Raw genomic sequence first — 14,470 nt, 5'->3', positions numbered from 1 at the left:
GACGAACGTCCAATTTAGAGCCAAGGATCATAATTTTTGTCTTGGTAGAAGTAATTTTTAACTTATTTTCAACTGTCCATTGTTGAAGATCAGATAGAACTTTCTCAGCGGATATTTCAATAGAAGACCTTGAATTGCCACCAACAAGGACTGTCAAATCATCCGCATATGCCATGATCTTCACGTTGTCAAAGGTTCGGGTAATCCAACCTTGCAGAACAAAGTTCCAGAAAAGTGGTCCTAAAATGGAGCCTTGAGGACACCCTCGAAAGACCTGACGCAAAATTTGTCTGTATTTAGATCTGGCGGTGATAAATCTATTAGAGAAATAGCTCTTAATTACAATCCATTGCCTGCGGATTTCTCCAAGTAAGACCTGCTCGGTACTCCTGAAGGGCAGACTCGACCTTGCCAGGCCACCGCAAGTGAAAATCCAAGGCACCACAATAAAACTTGCTACAGAAATCAAATATTTCGGAATGATCATTGACAAAAATCTGTCTTTTTAGCCCCATCTAAAGTACATTAAACATAGATACGGAAATATTCTGCATTGGTCGCAAGAGTGACCAGGAGGGACTGGGGGCTAAACAAGCGGACCCTGTCCCTCTACTATAAATCTACCTTCATCCCGGTCATCACTTATGCTTCACCAGTTTGGTACAAAAAGGTAACCACAGTGGTAAATAGAAGAACCTTGGACAGCATCCAGCGGTCAATAATTCTGACAATCACACGAGCTGTCTCCACAGTCAGCACGCACGCACTCCAGGTTCTGGCCGCAGCCCTCTCGCTGGACTTGGAAATTATCAGATGCGCCCTGACATATAATATGGCAAAAGAAATATCGTGTACTATCCTGAACTTCACGTTGGATCTCACCAACAACAGGAAGCTTGAAAAAACCAGACTGCTCGACCACCTCCGACAGGAATGGCAGAATCGGTGGACAGAATCCACTAAAGGGGAAATCACCAAGAAGTTCCTCCCTAGCGTAAACAGAGTCTTTCCAAAACTCCCGAGTTGGTTCCAACCGGGGCTCCACGTCACCTTTCTGCTCACAAGGCACGGGCCATTTAATCCAAAACTATCTAGCTTCCGAATCACTGAGGATCCTCGTTGCCTCTGTGGCCACGAGAAGGCATGGCAACATCTCATGTATGACTGCTACCAGTATGAGGACCTGCGATGCAGACTCACCACTGCTATTACCTACTTCCCGCAGAACATGGAACAGCATCTTCTCGACTTGGAACAAGAATACAAAGCCCTTACCATTTTTGCACAGAAACCCTTTGCTAGAAGGCGAGCACTTATAGCAAACCACCATGCACAGCACCCAGAAGCTGATGATGAATCCCAAAACCAGGACTAGAGAAAACCGGAATACACAAGAAAACTGTACCAAATAACCCACAACCACGAACATGACCATCATTTAGCCTTGTTCACGAGGGAATTGACAACCAGGAAGACCTAAGTCTGAACCAGAGACAAACTGACAACCAGAAAGACCTACATCTGAACCAGAGACAAACTGACACAGGACTTGACATGAACTGGCTACAAATTATTTGCTCTGGACCACTAACTGGATGACTAAACCAAAATGACCAACGCACGAACTAAGAAAATGATATCACCAGGACCCAATGCTGCATCCTCATAACATGCACAATAGGCGACCTGAACAGGTTACATGAACAACCATAGGACAAGACTGCTCATGTATGACCCTGCGACTGGGATTTGACTCCTACATTGAAAAAGTTCACCAAAGAAGATCCGGTTCAGATCACTTGGACCCCCACGTGCTCACAACTGTCAATGCCTGATGGCGATCTGTACCGGGCTCCCTTGCCTGGTACCTTTACTCCCTTTCCCCTGGTGGGGTGGAGCAGACAGTCTTGTCTTCCCTCCACCCCTGCCAACCCTGATTCTACTCCTGGTGGGGCTTGGGTCTGCCTCACTGAAAATCCTGGGGTCGCCTTCTCTATCGGCCCCATACTTCTGTCTCCTCCCCCAAGCCTTCAGTTTCCTCCCTACTCTGCCTAATACGCCAGCGTATAACCCCACACAAACTGCAAAACCTTAACTTCGTCCAAATTAAACCGCATACACATCAATTGGCTTTTCTAATTCGAGCGCTCACCCCTACCGAGTTTTTTTTTTTTAAGGCCCTAGTCACTGAAATCTCAGGAAACTAGGTGGCAGGGCCTGCCAGAGTAAAATTTCATTCTGTGTACCTGGTCTGCCTCCACGAGGCAAAGTGTGGGCAACGTTGGGCCCCAGTAGGGGTCCAGCGGCTAAACGGCCAGATGAACAATGATACACAACACTACACATACAAAATCTACAAAATTCACTACACATATAAAAAATCCACTACACATATACAAAATTTCCCTTAGGGGGGAATTTCTATCAGCATGGCCCACACTTGTAGGTAGAAGGAATTTGTTTTGTAGAGACGGGGTACACTTAAACAAAGGTGGTGCAAAATGTCAGTATTATTGAGGATACCTCAAAGGATCAGGGTAACTGCTAGCTAGGGGGGATGTGGGTAATACTGACACGCGTTTATCTGATAATATTGGTCAAAGTAACTCTTGCACATACCTCAAGAGTTCTTATCTGTTACCTCAACTGGACGTATTATCTAGATGTTCTGGGGGCAAAGACGTTTCACGTGAGCGGGTAGCTAATATCAGGGAAGAGAGCCTAAAAAACTTCAAGGGTTCTGTTAGGGTTGTTAAATATACAAGAACAGTAAATCTTAATTGTTTATACAGTAACGTTAGAAGTGTCGTCAATAAAATGAGCGCGAATTCGAACTGCTGGTTAAAACAAGTAACGCGGACATAATAGGGCTTACAGAGACACCCGGAAATTGGGGATGATGAGTTCCAGTACGGCTTGTATAATGTATTTAGGAAGGATAGGTTAGATAGAAGGGGTGGTGGGGTAATGCCTCTTATCAGAAGTAGCCTGAGTGCGACGATAGCTTTCCCGGATTCAGACATTTCACATGCTAGTACAGAGTCTGTATGGTGTGAGATAGTTGGAAACAAAGGTATAATGCGAGTAGGAGTAATCTACAGACCAGGTGATTGTGAAGATTATGACAAAAGCCTCTACATGCAAATGGAATGGGCAAGTAAGCGTCAATGTCTTATTATGGGTGATTTCAATTTGCCTCTAATTGATTGGAGTAAATGGGAAGGAAACTCAACGTGGGGAAAAAAATTTAAATCAACTAGATGTATCAACATGTCAGGAAAAGTACTAAAGAAAAGAATATCCTAGAATTCATCATCACCCATGAATCAGATGACATAACAGGGCTGACAGTAGAGGAACCAGTAGCAGGAAGTGATCTCGGAGTTCTACGGTGGACGATGAAGAGAGAGGTAGCAGCAGTAAAAGGCAAAGGAATGGGTTTTAATTTCAGAAAAGGAAATTACGATGCCTTAAGGTACTACATGGCCTCTATTAACTGGGTAGATATCGTGCAGAGAATGAATACATTTGAACTGTGGTATGCTTTTAAAACATTAATCACAGATGCCTTGAATGCGTATATACCATTAAAAAAATACTCCACGAGCAGGGTTCCAAGTTGGATGAATAGTGAAGTTGTCACATTACTTGAGCAGAAAAAGGTGGCACGGAAAGGTTACAGAGCAATAAAAAGTACCGAAGCCTATAACAGCTAAAAGATGATCTGTAATAGAGCCACAGAAAAGGTTCGACAGGCAAAGGCAGTTTATGAGAAATCACTAGCAAACAGAGCAAAGAGGGGGGATAAAGAATTCTTCACATATAAAAATGCCAAGAAGAGCAGGACAAACCAGATCGGACCTTTACGTAAGAGAAAGGGGATAGTATTAAATACACCAGCTGCCCTTGAAGATGAACTCAACAATTATTTTGCGTCGATATTTACAAATGAAAAACCTTTTGTGGCAATGGGAAATTGTGGGAGCGAAGTTGAAAAATATGTAATTAATGATATTGAAATTTCGCAAGATTATTTAATGAAAAAACTTTCGAGCCTACAGACCAGTAAGGCTCCTGGAGTTGATGGAATATATCCTTTAATCTTAAGGGAGGCGGCAAGTGAGTGCATTGAACCATTGAGGCTAATTATGCGAGCATCACTAGACTCTGGGGAGATTCCCTTGGATTGGAAAAGTGCCAATGTATCTTCCATACATAAGGGTGGCTCTAAAAGTGAAGTTGGAAATTATTGACCTGTCAGTCTGACTTCAGTAGTAGGGAAAATCATGGAGGCAATGATCAAGGGTGGAATTCAGGATCATTTGGATCGAATTGAAATTCTCAAGGATACTCAGCATGGTTTTGTAAAGGGAAAATCATGTTTAACAAATCTGGTTCGCTATTTCGAAAGGGTCACTCACGAGCTGGATTTAGGGAATAATTTCGACATTGTTTATTTAGATTTCAGCAAAGCTTTTGACTCAGTCCCACATGAGCTGTTGCTTTATAAGCTGGAACAAGTTGGAATTACTGGTAAAATCCTTAGATGGATAGAAGGATGGCTTCAGGGCAGGAGGCAGAGGGTTGTGATAAATGGCTATTCCTCAGATTGGGTTGACGTAAGAAGTGGGGTTCCCCAAGGATCAGTATTAGGACCACTGTTGTTTTTAATTTTCATAAACGACATCGATGAAGGGATACAGGGCGTGATGTCTAAATTTGTAGATGATGTTAAAATTGGTAGAGTGGTTAATGATCACTGTCAAGCTGAGCTTCTTCAGAGAGACCTAGATAGACTTCAGGGAATGGTCAGAAAAATGGCAGCTATGCTTTAATTCAACAAAGTGTAAGGTATTACACCTGGGAGAGAGTAATCCCAAAATAACTTATTCACTTGGTGGAGTTCAACTAAACCCAGTACTGGTGGACATGGGTGTTACGATACGGTCAGACATGAAATTCTCAGAGCATTGTGAACAGGTTGCAAGGAAGGCCCATGGTGTCCTATCGATGATCTATCGAACTTTTGCAAGTAGAGATAGGGACGTGATAATCCCATTATATAAGGCTTTTGTTAGACCACACTTGGAATACTGTGTTCAAGTATGGAGACCGCATCTAAAGAAAGACATCGAGCTTCTTGAAAGGGTGCAAAGACGGGTCACTCGCCTGGTGAGATCGGCAAAAGGGCGTCCTTATAAAGAAAGACTTCGAATATGTGGGTTGCAGAGTTTGGAAACTAGACACCTTAGAGAAGATTTGATTGAGGTGTTTAAGGCTCTGAGAGGCATCAGTAAATTGAATGAGGACGAAATTTTCAAGATTATAAATAATTCTAGAACTAGGGGACATAAATTCAAGTTACAGGGGGAAATGTTTAGATTGGACTGCAGGAAGTTTTATTTTAGCCAGCGAGTTATAAATTACTGGAATAAGTAGCCTTCATGGGTGGTAGAGGCCGACAGTTTGGAGAAATTCAAAGGTCATCTGGATAGTACCATCGGGTCAGGGAAGCGCATAGGATGATAGGTTTAATTTCCTTTCTTTTTATTAATTATTATTATTATTTATTTATTTTGTGTTTTTATCATTGTTTTGTTGGTTTTTTTTTTTTTTTTTTTTGGCTGGTGCAGCATAAGCCATAAGCTTTCTTGCACCATGCGGCCATTACTAATACTAATACTAATACTAAGTGTGGGCAACGTTGGGCCTCAGTAGGGGCTAAACGGCTAAACGGCCAGATGAACAACGATACACAACCCTACACATATACAAAATCCACACACTTTTAAAGCTCTGGCCTTCCCAGTGAACTGTTACACCTACAATGAAAGCAACGCGGAGATGGGGGGAACCCCTGGTTTCCCCCATCAATACACTTTACACTTTACACCAACATCAAGCATACAACATCAATAAAAATAAATGGCCTGACCATCAAACTCACCAAGCAAATGAAGTATTTAGGAGTTATCTTAGATAATAACCTATCCTTCATACCCCACCTAAAACACATAAGAATGAAAATAAGAAGATACTCAGCCCTAGTGGCAAGGATTACGAGGAAGGATTGGGGACTGAAAAAACGAACCCTAATGCTATATTATAAGTCAACTTTTATCCCATCAATAACCTGAGCAGCTGCAATATGGTACACCAAAGCATCACTGGTAACCAACAAGAAAATCCTGGACATGACACATTGGACCATCTTATTGACAACCACACGAACTTGCCGCACGGTAAGCACACCTGCATTGCAAGTGCTTGCTGGAGCGCTACCCCTGGATTTAGAAGCTGTGAAAGCAGGACTGCTCTACCTGCACTCAAAGGGAGTGGCCGCAAATCATCAGGACTTCACAATCAACCCAGCAAGCAGTCAAAAAACGGAAAGAGCACGACTACAGACCTACCTCCTTCAGGAGTGGCAACAAAGATGGACAGAGACGACAACGGGCGAGATCACTCGTAAATTCTTTCCAGAACTGAACAAAATATACCTAAGGCATAGTGGCATAGTATTTAGGTTCAGGCGCCACCGGTAGTTTCCCACAGCTGCACCATATGTACTCTGTGATGAAATGCAGAACTACTGCACAGCCAGAAAAAAAAAGTGTAATGTCTGGTTAATGTAGTACTGTATTGTGCTTTGTTCTGTTGTTGTGGCTGGCTGCTTGGCCGCGGGGCCCCTACTGGGACTCCACGTTGCCCGCCACAACCACTGGGAGGTGAGCCAGGCTGCCCATTATACTCTGGCTGCCTCTGCCAGGGTTGCCTGAGCTTCCTGACAGAAGCCATAAAAAAATAATAACAAAATAAATAAAATAATAAAAAAATAAATAAAAATAATAAAAAAATATATAATAAAATAAAAAGTAAAAATAAAAATAATAAAAAAAAATAAAATAAAATAAATGAAGAGTGAAAAAAAAATGAAGAGTGAGGAAAAAAAAAGTTCAGGATGTAAAAAAAAAGTTCAGGATGTAAAAAAAAAAAAAAAAATAAATAAATAAATCTTTATTGTGAAGTAGATTTACAGCACAATATCCCATCACGGCGACGAGCGCCAGGGGTTCACATATAGATAACATAAGTACAAATTCAAATGGCTACAAAATATAGCGAACACATACAAAAGGCTACAAAATACAGATTACAAATGCAAAAGAAATACAAATACATCATAAAAAGAAGGAGCTGACCCCAAATACAGAAAAACAAATTCAACTTGGCAGTGATTCAGGTTTCAAGAGCTTTGATAAAGTTGTGTCTGTCCTTCTTTTTACTTATTATGGTGTCGATGTCGGCGTCCACACGGTTGAGGGCAGCGAGCATCTGCTTGGGCAGAAATCTTTCGGTGAGTACAAGCCTGTTGTGGTGAGCCACAAGTGCAGGTACCGACCTTAGGCTTGGCAGTGGAATCCTCCAAGAGCAAGCATTCCAAATATTTGGAGATGATATTTGGCCTGAGATGAGTTTGGCTGTGAAGACCAGCCTCTTTTCAACGATTAGGAACTTCAACCTCGGGATGTCGAGTGCTTGTGCCATCATGGTAGTTGTTGTAGCGGGAGGTAGCCGAAGCTTGTTATTCGCCCATTTCAGTAACCAGTATTCAGCAGTGTACACCCGCTTAAGGTTTGTATGTGCAGCAGAGGCCCATATTTCTGCACCATAGAGAATGGCAGGGTAGACGGTGGAGGTAATAAACCTTTTAACAGTGGCAGGATGTCGGACGTGTAGCAGCTGCTGCTTTGAGATCCAGCGTAGACGAGAAAATCTGGTACTGAGTTTGTCGATCTGGTTGACAAAGGACATCTTTTGGTCGAACAGAACGCCAAGGTCTGTGTGCGAGGGTACGTTTGGTATTCGTACCCCTGCGAGTGAAACGTTGAGTACTGTCGGCATGGATTTAAGGGAGAATATAACCTGAGCAGACTTCAGAGGGTTGATTTTTAGATTGAAGTTTGCCAGGTACAATTCTAGATCCTTAAGTTGGGAATTGATCCTGTTGCTGAGCTGGGCGGGGTTGTCGCCAGGGTTAATTGGAGTCAGCAGTTTGAAGTCATCGGCATAGCATAGGAGACCATTCGTTGAGGCAATAATGGGCACGATGATGGCTGTGAACAGGACACCAGACAGGACACCCCCCTGCGGTACTCCAGCAGTAATGTCGCAGGATAGGGTACGTTGCTGCCGATGGAGAACAAGTATTCTGTGACTGAGAAGTGATTTCAAAAAGCACAGCATATCACCTCGAATGTGAAAATTCTCCTTAAGTAGGAGGAGCAAGGCCGGAATCGACACGGCATCAAAGGCTGCGCTTATGTCGAGGTATGTGGTTGCTAGCTCAGCTCTTTGTTCGAATGCTGAGAGAATGCGTTCTGTGGTGGCTGCCAAGTTAGTGATTGATGATTTTCCTGCGATAGCATAGTGGATTTCAGGTGGTTTCTTCTGGAGGATTTGTTGAGTGATTGTGGGTAGCAAAGCCTTTTCAAGAGTTTTTAACAGACAAGAGGCAACTGATATGGGTCTGAACTGGCTGACGTTTGTGGCAAATTCGTTTTTGGGGATGGGGTACACTCTGTATTTATTCCACTGGGGTGGGAAATAATGCTCAGTGGGGCATCTATTGTAGATCGAGAGAAGAGGGCCTATGATGAATGTGCTTAAGCATTTGATCATAAATTGTGGAATTCCATCCTCCCCAACAGTGGCTGTTGTGGGAAGGGAATTGATGGCACGTATGAGCTCCTGTTCCGTGATCTGGATAGTCCCTAGGACATCTGAAGGGTTTTCATAGTCAGGCTGGACAACTGTAGATGGGACTGTGGTTGTATTTGAAAATCTGGCGATGTATTTGAGCCATTCTTGAGGATCAAGCATGTGATTGAATCCACCATGTGGGGCAGCATAGAATGGCTTTCCTTTACTCAGAGTGCGGTTAAGGTTCACTTGGATTGCGTCAGCTTTCTTTCGATTAAAATGGGCCCTGGCACGGGAAAAGGCGATTCTGTCTTTACTGTCATTCGTATGCTTCCATTTCTTATGTAGGACTTGTTTCATTTTGAAGCTGTTGTTAAGATCAGCAGTCCACCACGATCTGGAACGGGGAGTTACTGTTACTCGTTTGGTGGCAGCATAGTCGGTGACGGATTTAATCCAGTCAGACAAGAGTGTCACTGCAAGGCTGAGGTCGCAATCAATGAGGACATCCCAAGGAATGCAAGATGCTGCTTCTACACAGAGTTGAGGATTAAGGTATTTAGGTGCTGAAACGTATTTGACTATTTTGTTGTCAGGGATGTTGAAGTTTGGCACCTGCAATGACCATGTCAAAACTATGGGCTGGTGATCAGACAGGAAGAAAGCGATGGGATCATCCTCAGCTGTGCATGGTGTTGAAGCAAAAGCGAGATCCAGTAGGTTCAATCCCCTGGTGGGGTTCTCATTGACCCGTATCATGTTGATGGATTTGAAGAACTCGCAGAGCCTGATAAAGAGGTGATGTCGGTTTGGAGGCAGGTTAAAATCACCACAAACAAGGCGTTGTGCAGACGGACGAAGATGGTTTAAGAGCCAGTTCCCTAAATCTTCAATAATTTCAATTGTAGGCCCTGGGGGAATATACACAGATGCGATATCAATGTGGCTGGAGTGGAAGCGTAGCGAGACTATAATCGCTTCGAAATCTTCAGTTGTAGTTGAGGTCGAATTCTCATATGAGAATAGGGAGGTGTTGTACAGTATGGCTACTCCACCGCCTCTAGATTGCTCCCTGGATGCAGACAGCATGTTGTAACCAGCAATAGCTGAGCAGAAGAGTGTATCTTGATTAGGTTGAAGCCACGTTTCTGCGAGACAGACCACATCAGCGACCTGGGAGAGGAAGATCTGTTCTGCTGAGTCTAGTTTATTCCTAATGGACCTGATATTTTGGAAGTACACCCTGATGACAGGTGTTCGACGAACTTCCGTCCTGATTGGAGGTGTTCTGAGTTGGCGTGTTCGAAAGCGAACGGCTCGACTTCCTGACGAAATATGGACTGGTATTTTATGGGGTCCATCACCTAGGGGACTCAGGATACTCTTATCATGGCGGAGTGGTGCTTTAACTGTGGGGTTTGGCAGAGCAGTGGTACGAAAGGAGGACTGTTGAGATCTTTGGACGTTGTCCGGGAACAAGTCCAGTCAGCTGTGGGTAGTGATGTTGCAGACTTGGTTTTGGTGCAGAAGTGGAGGTTGGGGAAGGTGACTGGTTCTCCTATTATAGAAGGGTCGAATAATGGTGCCAATAGGCCAGATAGATTCGGTTCCAATTAAATTGAACAAGTCCTGTGCGCATTCAACCCTGAACGATGCGCAGCGGGGGTTCCTGGTGTGAAGTTGCTGCACCTTTAGTCGAAGGTTTAGTTGATCACGTAGAACCTCAGCAACATGATTTGCTGTGGTATTTGGGGCTAAGCGAGATACGAAAAGTCCACTAGAGGATCTGGACTTCTGCTGCCTGGGAGGTGCGTGGGAAGGCTGCAGTTTGGAGTTGGTCGATGTGCCAATTCGAAGCCATTCACGTGAAGCCGTACTTGTTCGTTGGCTCACTCTGAAGTTCATACTTGTACTTTCCTCTGGTTGCATAGGATAGGATGGATTTGCAGTGGGGTGAACTGGGAGTGGAAATTGTAATGTGGAGGAATCCGCTGGTTCGAATATTGAATTCGCTCCGACACTTAATCCCAGGCCTTGTGAATATGAGAATTGCGAATGAGGTATGACAGGACAAGCATTGCCAAGAGTTGGGTGTGAAGGTGGAAATGATGACTTTTGCCTCATTCTCATAGAGGTAGAGAATTCCTTATTGCAAGAATTCCTTATTCCTTATTAAAATAAAATAAAAAGATAAGAGAGCATATGGGGGGAGTAAGAGAAGAGGAAGAGGTCAAAATGTGGGGAACAGCAGTTGGAGTGGTCCAAAAAGAGGGAAGGCAGTCCACTCTAAGGAGGAGGATGGAGCAGGGAGTTGAAAATTACAGGAGCAGGTGCTCCTGTGTGTATGCTGCAACCAGGGTGAATTGCATTATCCTATCCCAGTAGGGGATCGCGGGGGTGGCACGTTATTCTGTTCTGCCCTGAGTTCCGCAAGTCTTGCTCTTCTACAATTGAAAACAGCCTGGGCGTAGCGTGTTAAGGCCAGGTATGTGGCCTCTTCTTGAAGTAAAGTTGACTCCTGATTGCAGGGGTTTCCTTGAATCTCTGTGAGGAATTTAAGTCTGGCGTTGTCGTACGTGAGAGAACACGTTATGTACACGTACATAACGTGTTCCCAGGACTCCTCTTCACCACAGTGGCAATATGGGTTATTTTCTATTCCCATGGCTGTTAATTTTGGCTGGAACGGTCCATGGCCTGTAAGCAGGAATCCAGTTGCAATCCAGGCGAGTACCAGGGAGGAGGCTTTGGGGAAGTCCTACTTATTGAGGGAATAAACCTTTTCGGGATTGCTCCTTTCGGCGTTGTGTCCCATGTTTCTTGCCAGAGGTTTTGTAGGTGGTCTGCAATTTTTCTTCTTTCCTTCTTAGGGTCATTTGCATGGTTCAATTGCAGGTTTAACAATTGTGTAGGGATTCCCTCTTCAGGCGCTGGAAGAGACGCCTCTTGACAACTTCCAGATAGAGAGGTAAGTATCCTGCAATGACTTGTAATGCAGGGGTGCTGACAGTACAGCACGCCCTGGTGACCGATAATAACATAAATCTTTGAATGGAATCAAGCTTGCGCTTGTTCCTTTCCAGGATTGCCTTTTCACACCAGATGGAGGCTCCATAGCACACAATCGGGACATATACTGCCTTATATATTAATGATAGAGCTATATTCTTTAGGCCCCAATCCGCTCTACTAATCCGCCTTATCATTGCAGTGCATTTTCGGATTTTAGCTGACAGGTATTTTAAGTGGGGATGGAAGGATGCTATCCACAAATAAGTTGTTAATTTTCATCACTGGTGGCCGTCGGATTTGGACCTTTCCTTTTAGAAGGATTGACTTTGTTTTTTCACTGGAGATTGTTAATTTGTGCATGGCAGCCCAGTCTTGAAGTTTTCCCAGTGCAAAGTTGGCTTGTACTTCCAATGTGGCTCTTGTATCAGAATGAACAACCAGTACGAGGTCATCAGCAAAGGCCAGGGGTTTGACCTCGCCGAGATCCATCCCCAGGAACTCGTCCAAGACAATGGACAAAAGAAATGACCCAAGAACAGAGCCCTGAGGACAGCCTCGCAGTATATTCCTGGTGACTGTTTGGTATTTGTTGGTGACCTGCACTGTTCTATTGCTGAGGTAGGACTTTATACTATTATATAGACTGCTGGACGTCTTGGCCTGCCGAAGTCTTTGAAGTATGCTGGGCCACCATAGTCGATCGAAGGCCCCGCAAAGTCCACCATTATGGCGAGAGAGTATTTAGATTCTGTCTGGGTAGCTAGAGAGATTAATCTATGGATAGCATCTTCTGTATTGCAACCTGTTTTAAAACCAAATTGATGCGGAGATGGTAATTGTTGCTTTTTGTAGTAGTCGGTGAGACGGGAGAGCAAAAGGCGTTCTTGGAGTTTGGCCAAAACAGGAAGCAGGGTTATTGGTCTGTAAGAAGTCAGTACCTGAGGTGGTTTTTTCGGGTGTTTTAGGATTAACTTGAGTGTTGAAATTTTCCAGAAGGTCAGGAAATGTTCCTTCAGCTAGGCATCTATTAAATAAACTTAAGAGAGTTATAGGATAGTGTTCTGCGAACTTTTTTACTACGTCAACTTCCAGCAAATCCAAGCCTGGGGTTTTACCCTCCTTCGTTTTGGCCAGGGCCAAATTCATTTCCAGGGATGTGAAGACCGGTTCACTAGTATTTGATATGTATGCCTTGTTCCTGTCAATGATTTCTATTTGCTCCAGTGTCGGTGCCAAGTCATCAGTTGGGTAGATATTGTCCAGTATGTTGTTGAGAGAATCAGACCAAGAGTATGTCGAGGTTCCATCCGGCCTGAGTGTGGTTTCCAAAACTTCACCTCTGGGTAGCCTGTTTGTAATGATCCTAAATACAATGCCCCATGGATCGCCATTTCCCACTGTGGCAACTAGAATTTGCCATGACTCTTTCTTACATCTGCGTATTTCTTTGGAATATGCATTTCTTATCACACGGTAAGCCTCTCGTGCTGCAGCTACTTCTCTCGGGGGAAGGTGTACACGGGCTCGTTGAAATGTCTTCCTGGCTAGGTGGACTCTTATTCTCAGATCTCGCAAATTTGTATTCCACCAGGGAACTGCGTACCTGTATTGTCTTCTCCGTGGGATGGAAGCATCACAGGCACTCTTGATGGCAGCTGTTACCTTGGTAACGCTTTCTTCAGGTGTGAGTGTAGTAGGTAGTGGAATGTCTTCTGGAAGAAACTTGACCAATTCCTCTTGGAATCGGCCCCAATCTGCTTTTTTGGTGTTGTATCTCACTATGTCTCTAGGAATTGGTGGTGCACGTTCCACAGAACGACCGAGAGAGAAGGTGATTGCTCTGTGGTCTGACGTTGTCCATGACTCTTGAACAGCCCAGTTGATCAGTTTACTTTGAATGTCAGGTGTTGCTATAGTGACATCAATTGTGCTCTCCCAGAGGGAACTGCTGAAAGTAGAGAGGTGACCTGGACGATTCAGGATCTGCAGACCAGACGAAATTATGTAATCTTCAAGTTTTGTACCATTTCTGGTTAAGGCATAGTGTGCATAGTATTAGGGTCAGGCGCCACCTGTTGTTTCCCACATCTGCGCCATATGTTCGCTGTGAAGGAATACAGTACTACTGTAAATGCCAGAAAAGTGTTGTGTGTTGTATATGACATATTGTGTTAGGTTCTGTTGTGTGTCCTGGCATTTGGCCGCAGGGCCCCTGGTGGGACTCCACGTTGCCCGCACACACCACTAGGAGGTAGCCAGGTTGCCCATTATTCTCTGGCTTGTCTCCGCCAGGGTCGCCAGAGCTTCCTGGACGGAGACAAAAAAAAAAAAAAAAAAAAAGTTAGAGTCGGGGAAGTACAGAGTGTACGCAAGAAAGGAGGGTATAGCTAGAAATATAGAGGATGTAGGCGAAGGCATCCTCCAGGTTATCAATGGAGCAATAAGCGCCATCAGTTGAAAGGGGAACCCGGGAAGGACGATAAATAAGACAGCAAGAGAGCCGTGTGCAAGTTGCCACTGAGGAATGAGGTGGCCCATACGCCAGTTGATTCTATCCAGGTTAAGATCGGTTGGCCAGTTAGGTAAGGATCAGATGTTTGGGTTGTTCCTATTTTGTGTTGGCAATAAGGTGCTGCGTCTTGTGAAGAGGGCTTGTGCAAACTTGGTAAACTCATAGTAGTAGTTTTCTTCTGTGATGAATAAGTGTTCATTTCTTTCAGGGTTCTCTTGTATACGAGTAAACAGGATGCTGCGG

The sequence above is a fragment of the Mastigoproctus giganteus genome, chromosome 10, assembly GCF_048544385.1.
Source record: "Mastigoproctus giganteus isolate SK-2022 chromosome 10, ASM4854438v1, whole genome shotgun sequence".
Lineage (NCBI taxonomy): Eukaryota > Metazoa > Arthropoda > Arachnida > Uropygi > Thelyphonidae > Mastigoproctus > Mastigoproctus giganteus.
The sequence above is the reverse complement of the archived record's forward strand: the minus strand, read 5'-3'. Positions refer to the sequence as shown.